This window comes from Schistocerca nitens, chromosome 6 (assembly GCF_023898315.1).
Source record: "Schistocerca nitens isolate TAMUIC-IGC-003100 chromosome 6, iqSchNite1.1, whole genome shotgun sequence".
Taxonomy (NCBI): Eukaryota; Metazoa; Arthropoda; class Insecta; order Orthoptera; family Acrididae; genus Schistocerca; species Schistocerca nitens.
Genome location: NC_064619.1, coordinates 619,377,097 through 619,389,360, shown reverse-complemented (window position 1 = coordinate 619,389,360; position 12,264 = coordinate 619,377,097).

Here is a 12,264-nt window from a genome sequence, read left to right as displayed (position 1 = left end):
ACTTTGTTACAGAGACTGCGGTCTAATACGCGCTGTACCATGCAGCCACACAATGCATGGTTTCCCCCTAGACGGTCGTACAGTTCCTCATACGTCATTCTGTAGCGCCCTCTCCTGCCATAGTAATTGTCAATGTTGCGTCCGATTCATTCTCTTGCTGACTCATCTTGTAGTGGATGTGTTACAGGATTGTACACAACGGTTCCGCATTCGAAAAAATTCAAATGGCTCTGAGCACTATGGGACTTCTGAGGTCATCAGTCCCCTAGAACTTACAAGGGAACCTCCCCATCGCACCCGCCTCAGATTTAGTTATACGTTGGCACAGGGATAGGTCTTGAAAAACTGAACACAGGTCAATCGAGAAAACAGGAAGAAGTTGTGTGGAACTATGAAAAAATAAGCAAAATATACAAACTTAATAGGCCATGCGCAAGGTGGGCAACATCTAGGAGAGAGTGAGCTTGCGAGTGCCATAGTCCCGTGGTTAGCGTGAGCAACTGCGGAACGAGAGGTCTTTAGTTCAAATCTTCTCTCGAGTGAAAAGTTGAATTTTTTATTTTCAGACAATTATTAAAATTCAGGCACTCGCACATTATCAACTTCGCTCTTCAAAATTCCAGGACATGTTTAGATTTGCTTGGACATATGCAGGATTTGACGGTCTACACTCGGAAACATTTGAAAACGTAAAAAACATATGTTGTGACAGAGCACAGGGAAAACTGTGCGACTGTGAAACTGTTGCATTCATTTGTTGCAGTTTATGTGACAAACTCTTATGTTTTCATCACTTTTTTGGGAGTGATTATCACATCCACAAGAAAACCTAAATCGGGCAAGGTAGAAGAATTTTTACCCATTCGCCAAGTGTGCAAGTTAGGTGGGTCGACAACATATTCCGGTCATGTGACGCACATGCCGTCACCAGTGTCGTATAGAATATATCAGACGTGTTTTCCTGTGGAGGAATCGGTTGACCTATGACCTTGCGATCAAATGTTTTCGGATCCTATTGGAGAGGCACGTCCTTTCGTCTACTAATCGCACGGTTTTGAGGTGCGCTCGCAAAACACAGACACTAAAGTTATTGCAGTGAACAGAGACGTCAATGAATGAACGGACTGATCGTAATTTTGCGAAAATAAAAAAAGTAAAATTTTCACTGGAGGGAGGACTCGAACCGAGGACCTCTCGTTCCGCAGCTGCTCACTCTAATCACGGGACCACGGCGCTCCTCAGCTCACATTATCCTTGATGTTGCCTATCTTACACATTTACTACTCAGTTTGTATATTTTGCTTATTTTTTCATAGTTTCACACAACTTCTTCCTGTTTTCTCGATTGATCTGTGTTCAGTTTTTCAAGTCCTATCCACTGCGTCAATTTATAACTAAATCTGAGGGGGGTGCGATGGGGAGGTTCCCTTGTTAGAACTACTTAAACATAGCTAAACATAGATAACCTAAAGTCATCACATACATCCATACCCGAGGCAGGATTTGAACCTGCGACCGTAGCGGTCGCGCGGTTCCAGACTGTAGCGCCTAAAACCGCTCGGCCACTCTGGCCGGCGGTTCCGCATTCGAATTGAGAGCTTGCCGACATGGTGTTTACTTATGGAAAGGCAACGAGCGGCGGACAGCAAGGTTGTACCAGGAGACCTATCCCTGCCGACAACAACCACAGCAGTCATTGTTTGCAACAGTGTTTCGCCGTTTGTCTGAGAGAAAGTCGTTTGAGGAAGCAGGAAATCATGAAGGACGTACCCAGAATGTTCGGACACCAGACTTGGAAGGCGAGCGCCGTGTCAGTACCGGGCAGTTGGACCGCCAGTACAGGGTAAGCCAGACGACCGTGTGGAACATTCTCCATGGCAGTTGTTACTACTCTTATCACTTACAGCGCGTGCAGGGCTTACCAGCGACAAACTCTCCACTTTGTAAGGGGTCCGTAGGCCCTTACTATAAGTTTGCACTCGGCACAGGTCGACAGGGCAAACAATCGATAGTGTCCGGGTTGCGAGAGCGAGTGAGAGTTGAGTGAGTTCAGTTTCCAGGTTGCGAGCCGAGCCGTGCGGAGGCCGGTTGCTGTGATACAAGGCTGACCGACAAAGAGAGTGGCCATCGCCGCGGTTTAACCCCTTTGTGTTAGAATAATACGGGAAAGTGAAAAAGTATAATTACGAGGGTGATCAGTGATATTTCTGTGCCGATATTTGTGGTTTCGCGTCTACCGCGCCGGCATAATTTGGATTGCAGTGTTGGATTGTAGTGTTGGATTGCAGTGATTGTATTTAGTGTGTGACAATAATGAATAACGAAGAGGCCTGTGCTGAGATTAGCCGTTATTAAATATGTATGACGAAGGCAGTGGCTGTCTCCTTTTCTTGTGTTTTTGAGACGAATATACACTCCTGGAAATGGAAAAAAGAACACATTGACACCGGTGTGTCAGACCCACCATACTTGCTCCGGACACTGCGAGAGGGCTGTACAAGCAATGATCACACGCACGGCACAGCGGACACACCAGGAACCGCGGTGTTGGCCGTCGAATGGCGCTAGCTGCGCAGCATTTGTGCACCGCCGCCGTCAGTGTCAGCCAGTTTGCCGTGGCATACGGAGCTCCATCGCAGTCTTTAACACTGGTAGCATGCCGCGACAGCGTGGACGTGAACCGTATGTGCAGTTGACGGACTTTGAGCGAGGGCGTATAGTGGGCATGCGGGAGGCCGGGTGGACGTACCGCCGAATTGCTCAACACGTGGGGCGTGAGGTCTCCACAGTACATCGATGTTGTCGCCAGTGGTCGGCGGAAGGTGCACGTGCCCGTCGACCTGGGACCGGACCGCAGCGACGCACGGATGCACGACAAGACCGTAGGATCCTACGCAGTGCCGTAGGGGACCGCACCGCCACTTCCCAGCAAATTAGGGACACTGTTGCTCCTGGGGTAGCGGCGAGGACCATTCACAACCGTCTCCATGAAGCTGGGCTACGGTCCCGCACACCGTTAGGCCGTCTTCCGCTCACGCCCCAACATCGTGCAGCCCGCCTCCAGTGGTGTCGCGACAGGCGTGAATGGAGGGACGAATGGAGACGTGTCGTCTTCAGCGATGAGAGTCGCTTCTGCCTTGGTGCCAATGATGGTCGTATGCGTGTTTGGCGCCTTGCAGGTGAGCGCCACAATCAGGACTGCATACGACCGAGGCACACAGGGCCAACACCCGGCATCATGGTGTGGGGAGCGATCTCCTAAACTGGCCGTACACCACTGGTGATCGTCGAGGGGACACTGAATAGTGCACGGTACATCCAAACCGTCATCGAACCCATCGTTCTACCATTCCTAGACCGGCAAGGGAACTTGCTGTTCCAACAGGACAATGCACGTCCGCATGTATCCCGTGCCACCCAACGTGCTCTGGAAGGTGTAAGTCAACTACCCTGGCCAGCAAGATCTCCGGATCTGTCCCCCATTGAGCATGTTTGGGACTGGATGAAGCGTCGTCTCACGCGGTCTGCACGTCCAGCACGAACGCTGGTCCAACTGAGGCGCCAGGTGGGAATGGCATGGCAAGCCGTTCCACAGGACTACATCCAGCATCTCTACGATCGTCTCCATGGGAGAATAGCAGCCTGCATTGCTGCGAAAGGTGGATATACACTGTACTAGTGCCGACATTGTGCATGCTCTGTTGCCTGTGTCTATGTGCCTGTGGTTCTGTCAGTGTGATCATGTGATGTATCTGACCCCAGGAATGTGTCAATAAAGTTTCCCCTTCCTGGGACAATGAATTCACGGTGTTCTTATTTCAATTTCCAGGAGTGTAGGTCTTGATTAGTGAAGCTGTGTTTGCGTTCTTCTTGTCACCAGACATTTCATTATTACAGCATTTGAGAAGGACAAAATGGAATGTAACAACTCCGTAGCAGTCAAATCCGATTGCCAGCTCAATTAGGTACACGGTCACATTAATTAATATTTATTTGGGCTGCTATGCAGATCCCGAGCGAGCGGGATACATAAATCGGAGGTGTTACAACTTCTGGAGCAGTTTTGTCACTGGTTTCTTCACGAGGCAACCACGATTCCGGGATTTGTGTCATCCACCCTTTTCGCAGATGAGACCACCTTCACGAGGAGTGGTATCGTCAACTTTCATAATAGTCATCTGTTGTATGCAGATCCTCCATGGTATGGTGTCAGCGAATCATCAGCAACGGTGCAGCCGGAATGTGTGGTCCGGGATAATTGGCGACCGTATTTTGGGACCAATCTTCCTTCCACGTCGCCTAACAGGCCGGAACCAGCGGAGTTTCTTACGGGTGACTTTGCCTCTCGTGCTGGAAGTACTGATGATTCGACGGGTGATGTGGCTGCTACATGACGGTGCCGTTAACATCCGCACGCATCTCAATCGTGTCATCCCTGGCCGATGGCTCGGACGATTGGATCCAGTTGCATGGCCTGCTCGTTCACCGGATCCCAAGCTGTGGGATTTCTGGTTACGGGGCTATCTCAAGAGAATCGTGTATGCAGAGCCCATTCCAGATGTGGAGACACTGCAGCAGCGTATTCATGCTGCCTTTGACACTGTCTGGATGCAGCGTGGTCGATGTGAACGTATGAGACAGAACATGCTATGGCGGGTACACACATGCATTACGGCACATGGAAACCGTTTTCAACACGTACAGTAACTATGGTTCCATGGTACAGTGCTTATCAGACCGCAGTCTCTGTAACAATGTATGACTGAATAAATGGTCTGTAGCATGGAAACCATGCATTTCCGGAGTTCATTAGACATTTTTTGTACTATATCCTCTCATCCATCAATTCCTAGAGCTTGTACACGGTGGAAAAAAAAGAAAAAAAAAACGAACCTGTGCACATGCAGAAGAGCTGCTGTACTTACGGCTGCGTGAACTGCGCCAGTGGCGGCGGGTTCAGCTTCCCCCAGCGTCTGAAACAAAGCATCAAACTTGTTAACAACCCGGTCCCAAGCAGCACTGAACAATCAACTAGACTACGGCGAGAGTCTGCCTTTTATTTCTGTGCAAAATGATGACACCAATTAGTGTATTCTTCTACAACCGTACACATGTGAAAGAGACGGGATCACACATAGGGAACTTAACGACGAACAGCCAACCCAACAAACAGTACGAGAGTCGCCACACACCGTACGGTGGCTTGCAGAGTACAGATTTAGATGTAGATGTGGCGTTGGTTTGTTCTAAAGTTACCACCTACGTTAGAGCTTGCTTCGCAGACCCAGACAACAGCTTCCTCGCCTGCTTACGGGCGTAATTAACCTTGACCTCTCGCTTAATCATTGTCATTGTGATCGAACTGCTAACAGGAAATAAGGATACAAAGACGGGAGACTACACAGAGATGTAAACCACAGTCGTAGGCAACACAAAGGAACAGTTATGCTTATTACGGCATTGATATACAGATACAAGAACCTCACTTAATCTAATGACATGATAGCACTGCATTCGTAAGTGATGTTATGATGGCAATAAAACTTCTAGCGTCATCTGAATGGCAACATGGATGACTCCCATGTTCGTTTCTCGTTGTACTTTCAAGCCATCATGGCAATATTTATTGATCAACTTGTCATGGAAAACGAGGAACAAGAAGTTTAATCGGTTTGCTCGTTGAAAACCAGTAGCCTTCTCTAAACTTTTGACTGCTGCATCATGGCGCCTACTTTGTTGGTTCTTGTGGTCCGGAGGCTGACAATATCTATCAGGGAAACACGTGTTGGCTTCTTCACAGAGCCGGCCTCTGGTGGCCGAGCGGTTCTAGGCGCTTCAGTCTGGAACCGCGCGACCGCTACGGTCGCAGGTTCGAATCCTGCCTCGGGCATGGATGTGTGTGGTGTCCTTAGGTTAGTTAGGTTTAAGTAGTTCTAAGTTCTAGGGGACTGATGACCTGAGATGTTAAATCCCATAGTGCTCAGAGCCATTTGACCCCCTTCTTCACAGAGGTCCAAAACATGAGCAAGTTAGCGTCACAACCCGCTTCGAGTGCTATTTAAAACCTCGGCTCGCACAGAAAACAGTCGCCAGACAAACGTGGCACTATAATGTTACTGTGTACGGTGTCTTTGGCAGCAGTTTTGGAAGAACCAGTCTGTGCCGTCAAGTTGCTGAGCTGCTGGCCAACTCCACACTGCAAGTGTATTCCTGCGCATGAAACCGTTCAAATTCCTACACAGTCAGTTGGAACAGAAATCGTCATCTCGGTAATAACAACATTTTAATACACCAAGGTGTCGACTCTGAAAAATCAGAGCACCAAAGTGTCCTTACCATAACGAGCAGGTACGGGATAACATTGCCGTGAGCGGAGCTTGTGTAGTACACATTTCTGCCGCTAGGCGTCTATAGAGCAACTCACTGCCAGTTCAGTGCCGCCTGTGTTTTCGAAAAAATGGCTCTGAGCACTATGGGACTCAACTGCTGTGGTCATTAGTCCCCTAGAACTTAGAACTACTTAAACCTAACTAACCTAAGGACATCACACACATCCATGCCCGAGGCAGGATTCGAACCTGCGACCGTAGCAGTCGCACGGTTCCGGACTGCGCGCCTAGAACCGCGAGACCACCGCGGCCGGCTGTGTTTTCGAAGTGGCTTATTGTGTTCATCTGCAGTGACTGATTCTGTTAGCGCTGTTTTGTTCTTGTTTCGCTGTTTATGATGGTAAGTTATGTGAACAACGTGAAGCTGTGAAATTTTGTTTTCTACTCGGTGAAAATGCTGCTGAAACTGTTTTAATGTTGAATCAAAAACTGAAGTGTACGAGTGGTTTGCTCGATTTAAAAATGTCGACATGTCGATTGACGACAAACCTCGTTCTGAACGTCCAACTGCCCGAATCGAAGAAAATATTCAAAAGATTCGAGAGCTTGTGCTCACAGACCGTCAACACACAATTCATCAACTGTCAGAGAAGCTTTAAGAAGATTGTGCAACAGTGTTCGTCAGAAAGGACACGATTTGTGGCAGACAGGAGACTGGTTCTTCCACCACAACAACACACCTGTACACACAGCCATCTCTGTTAGTTTTTGGCTATAAATGGCACGGTTACGCTGCCCCACCCACCTCAGTCGACTGACCTGGCTCCGTGCGACTTTTTCCTATTTCGACACACGAGAAGAGGTATGAAAGGAGACGGATTTGGCAACACTGAAGAAGTCAAGAAAAAAGCGAGGGAGGAGCTGTCAGCCATTTCTAAAGATGACTACAAAAAATGTTTTGAACAGTGGAAGCACTGTGGGGACACATGTATTAGGCTTAATGGAGAGCATTTTGAAGGGCATAACGTTGTTTTGTAAACAGTTTGAAAATATATAGCTTTTAAAGAATAAATCCGGTTTTTTGGGTACCTCCTCGTATTTTTTATCACCAGCCACCCTCAGACCACACATAAGATTTGCATGCAAATTTTCTGACTAGAGTAATTACTGAAGCTTCTGAATCAATTTTTAGCCTCAAGTGCTTCATTTTCTTTAGTGTAATTAAATGTAAAGTTTTATCACCATCCTTGAGAACCACTAACCTCCTGAATGGCTGGCCCCTGTGGCCGAGCGGTTCTAGACGCTTCAGTCTGGAACTGCGCAGCTGCTACGGTCGCAGGTTCGAATCTTGCCTCGGGCATGGATGTGTGTGATGTCCTTATGTTAGTTAGGTTGAAGTAGTTCTGAGCCTAGGGGACTGATGACCTCCGATGTTAAGTCCCATAGTTGATTTGAATCTCCTGAATGGGAGTCTCCTCCCTCAGTGTAATGTTAGGAATAATATCATAAAAGCAAACCAAAGAGAAATTAAGTCATATATTGACAAGTGATTTGAGGAACAATACACAGATAAGCCAAAACAATATGGCCACCTGCTTAAAAGAGAGTTGGTAAATATATTAAAAAACTAGAAACCCGCCTAGATTGCGTAAAAAGCACCTAGTGTTAACCTAGGTTTCGGCGTAGATAACTACACCTTCTTCAGAACAATAAAACCCACAAGTGCCTACGAAGACCTTTAACCATTGACATAGGTCTTCTTAGGCACTTGTGGGTTTTATTGTTCTGAAGAAGGTGTAGTTATCTACGCCGAAACCTAGATTAACACTAGGTGCTTTTTACGCAATCGAGGCGGGTTTCTAATTTTTTAATATATTAACTAACGATTGCTGACGCGCTGCGATGTTGAAGGTTCTTAGAGTTGGTAAACCTTTCGTACGCAGTACAACAGCGAGAGTGGCATGCTAGGGACACGGATTGGAACCCGACAGCGTCCCAGATATATCCTATCGGCTTGAGATCAGGTGAATTTGGTGGTTGAGACATCCTCTCGGCTTCCCTATCTTGCTACTGAAACCAACGTAGCACGATTCTCGCCTTGTGACACGGACGGTTACTCTGCTGGAACACGCCGTCGCTGTCGGTGAAAACATGGAGCATGACGGGATGCCAGTGGTCGGCAACAACGCTCGCCTGTCTCACAGTGACATAGGGGCTCGGATTACCACTACATGTTCTCCGGGAGCCCAGGTGAACGTCCCCACAGCTTAACATTGTCCCCCAAGGATCTGCGTCCGTCGCGCAGTACATGTTCAAGAAACCGTTTGCCTGGATGAAACAGTTAACCTGGTGTGACAAGAAACTCGATTCATCCAACCGGAAGACACCTTTCTATTGACTTACGGTTCAATCTCGGTGACGCTCGTAGCTACTGCAATCGCAAATGACGATGTCGTTCGGTCAACATGTTTTAACTTCATATCAGTTACTACCTGCCTTCCGCATGGAACACGCCTATCTCACCACTGACTACAAGTGTTAGACACATACGGTTACTGTCAACAAGTATGGGCCTGAAGATGATGATGTAACAACATCGAAACTAGTTGCCAATAAAACCAACACCTTAGTACAGCTGGAGGAATTTTGTCATTTTTCAACAGCGTGTGCTGAACAGTACGTTCCTAAACACTTTTCCCTGCACCAGCACCAGCCGTCAAATGGGCCAAACATGGTCGCTTGTCCTGCGTTAAACAGCGGCAAAGCCGCTGATCGACTTCTGTGATGGAGCGTGGACGTCGCAACACTTTGTCACCTGCTCGTCGTTTCAACGTCGTTCAAGCACTTCCCATGGGTGCTCACGACCGTAGTACGCCAGCAGCCGAAGTGCCTCGTCGTTTCCGAAATGTTCGTTCTCAGCAGGGCTGTTGATAAAGCATCGACATATCATATTTTTCCAAAAAACATGATATGTATCGGCATTTTTGCCCCGATATATCGACATCAAAAAGACAATATCGAGTGTCGATACTTTTATTTTAGGTTATATTTTTTCACAATTTTCGTTAAATATTTGACGCTCTTTTGAAATCTTAGTAAAAGATAATTTTACTTTCACCGCGTGAAGGAGTCTTACTGCTTTTTGACGTTTCATCACGCCGAATCTTTCACTTTGACTGTGGCACAGAAGAAGAATAATGATTGCTCTGAGGGATGGCGGTCTGAATCGAAATACGAATATTTCTGGTGTGAAGAAATAGCAAACTACTGTGCTATTTCTTCACATCAGCATCCTTCAAAAACAGTTGCTGAAACTCGTAAATAAAAATCTAAGTGAGAAGAGTGGTCTTTGCGGTGGGCGGAGACGAGTGCGGCTGAAATGCTGAAGTAATCGACGCTAGGCGCTACCAACAGAAACTGCAACGTTTAGCTTCAGCACCCAATTCTGAGACTACAACTGCTAGGTCACTGACGTTGGCAGAAATGAAAAAAATAGGCAAGTCGACATGAAGTGTTCTGGACAAATGGCTCTGAGCACTATGGGACTTAACAGCTGAGGTCATCAGTCCCCTAGAACTTAGAACTACTTAAACCTAACTAACCTAAGAACACCACACACATCCATGCCCGAGGCAGGATTCGAATCTGCGACCGTAGCGGTCGCGCGGTTCCAGACTGTAGCGCCTAGAACCGCTCGGCCACCGCGGCCGGCACAGAATATCTAATAGCAAGTCAATACTTAAATATACAGCTCTAAAACTGGCAGTATATTTGCTATTTGCACCCGATATTTTTATAGGGACGTACGTAGATATTTCTTACGTGGGTATATCGATACTTTCTTTTGACATATCGAGGGCCTATAATGATATTTTTTTAAATATCGATACTTCGGATTGCCAATATTTTTAAAAATATCAACAGTCCTAGTTCCAAGTGCCACGCCACAATAAGCTGTCATTTGTTAAGTTACTTATGTCCCGAAAATGCGGCCTATGTCGTCGCTGGAATGATTCCCCACTAGTCCCTGCCCCGCTTTTATGATTTCGTTACACTGTCACAAGCTCACAACGACACGAGGTTGCATTCAGGACCGCGGTGGGCAGTCGTCACAATGATTGGCCCGTCAGCATACGTAATGTGATTAGTAAACGACGTTACGATGGAAGTATCTTTTACTACCTCTCTCGAATTTTAACTTTTAGTGAGAAGCACCTGGCGAGATATCGAGCGGCGGCCGGACTGGTGAAAACCGTGCAGACGGCGGCGGCGGGGCAGCCCCGCAAGAAGCCCCACGAGTGAACAGCCCGCATTCTTGCGGCGGTCTGCGCTCCGCCGGGCCCCGCCGGCTGCCGCTAACACACTTCTGGACGCTTCTCCTCGCAGACCCGCAGCCTGCCCGTTCCCCTCCATCCCAGCGCGCTCCATGGTCTCCCTATTCAATGCCCAAGTTTAGCCGCCCAAGGACTTCCTAATGGAACCTCGCAGTTGCAGCAGAACCACTAGCACCGTACCATACCCAGCAAACCAATTGCCAGAAGCTTAATTTGCTATGTGTCGCTAATAGCCTTGCCGCAGTAGTAACACCGGTTCCCGTCAGACCACCAGAGTTAAGCGCTGTCGGCCTTGGCTAGCATTTGGATGGGTCACCGTCCATGTCTGACGAGTGCTGTTGGCAAACGGGATGCAAACCAGCCCTTGCGAGGCCAATTGAGGCTACTTGACTGAGAAGTAGCGGCACAGGTCACGAAAACTGACACCGGCGGGGAGAGTAGCGTGTTGACGACATACTCCTTCGTATCCGCATCCGGTGACCCCTAAGGCCTGAGGATGACACGGCGGATGGTCGATACTGTTGGGCCTTCAAAGCTTTGGCGGATGGGCTTTGTCTTTCGCAATCTGCTATGTGGAGTATTGTTTTTTAACATACGCCCTCACTATTCGCCCTCGTCTTTCCGGCAACAGTTGGCGCCCCTGTCAAATCAAGTCAAATTTCTGTAGGCCTTCCTCTTTATTATGGTGGTGCTATGTACAATTTCAGCACACGGCAGTAATAACAAAAACAGCGAATTGCAAGACAGGGCCAATAAATATCAACAGGCGACTGCCACAAGGGTATACCCTATCCTTTGCCTTATATACACATGTTGTAAATCAAAGAGCCCCGCCGCTATTTCGTCTCTATGTGAAGGCTAGTCTCTACTGTAGGGATTTTTATACGGTCTCCATTTGTAATGTACACCTACATCTACATACACACTCCATACGGTGCGTGGCGGACGCTTTTCTTCCACTCGCATATAGAGTGAAGGAAACACGACTGTCTGTATGCCTCCGTACTAGCCCTAATTCCTCTATCTTCGGGTCCCTACGCGCAATGCATGTTGGCGGCAGCATAATCGTTCGACAGTCAGCTTCAAATGCTGGTTCTCTAAATTTTCTCAACAGTGTTTCTCGAAAAGAACGTCGCCTTCCCTCCAGGGATTCCCATGGAATGAATCGGGTTTTTTTAGAACAAAAAAAACGAAGTTCACAAAATGTCCGACAGATGCGCGGCGTCGTTTGGTGATGATCGTTTGCTCAGCCGCCACTTTCGTCATGCTTGCCTCCCAGGTCCCCAGACCTCAGTCCGTGCGATTATTGGCTTTGGGGTTACCTGAAGTCGCAAGCTTATCGTGATCGACCGACATTTCTAGGGATGCTGAAAGACAACATCCGACGCCAATGCATCACCATAACTCCGGACATGCTTTACAGTGCTCTTCACAACATTATTCCTCGACTACAGCTATTGCTGAGGAATGATGGTGGACATATTGAGAATTTCCTGTAAAGATCATCATCTTTGCTTTCTCTTACTTTGTTATGCTAATTATTGCTATTCTGGTCAGATGAAGCGCCATCTGTCGGACATTTCTTGAACTATTGTATTTTT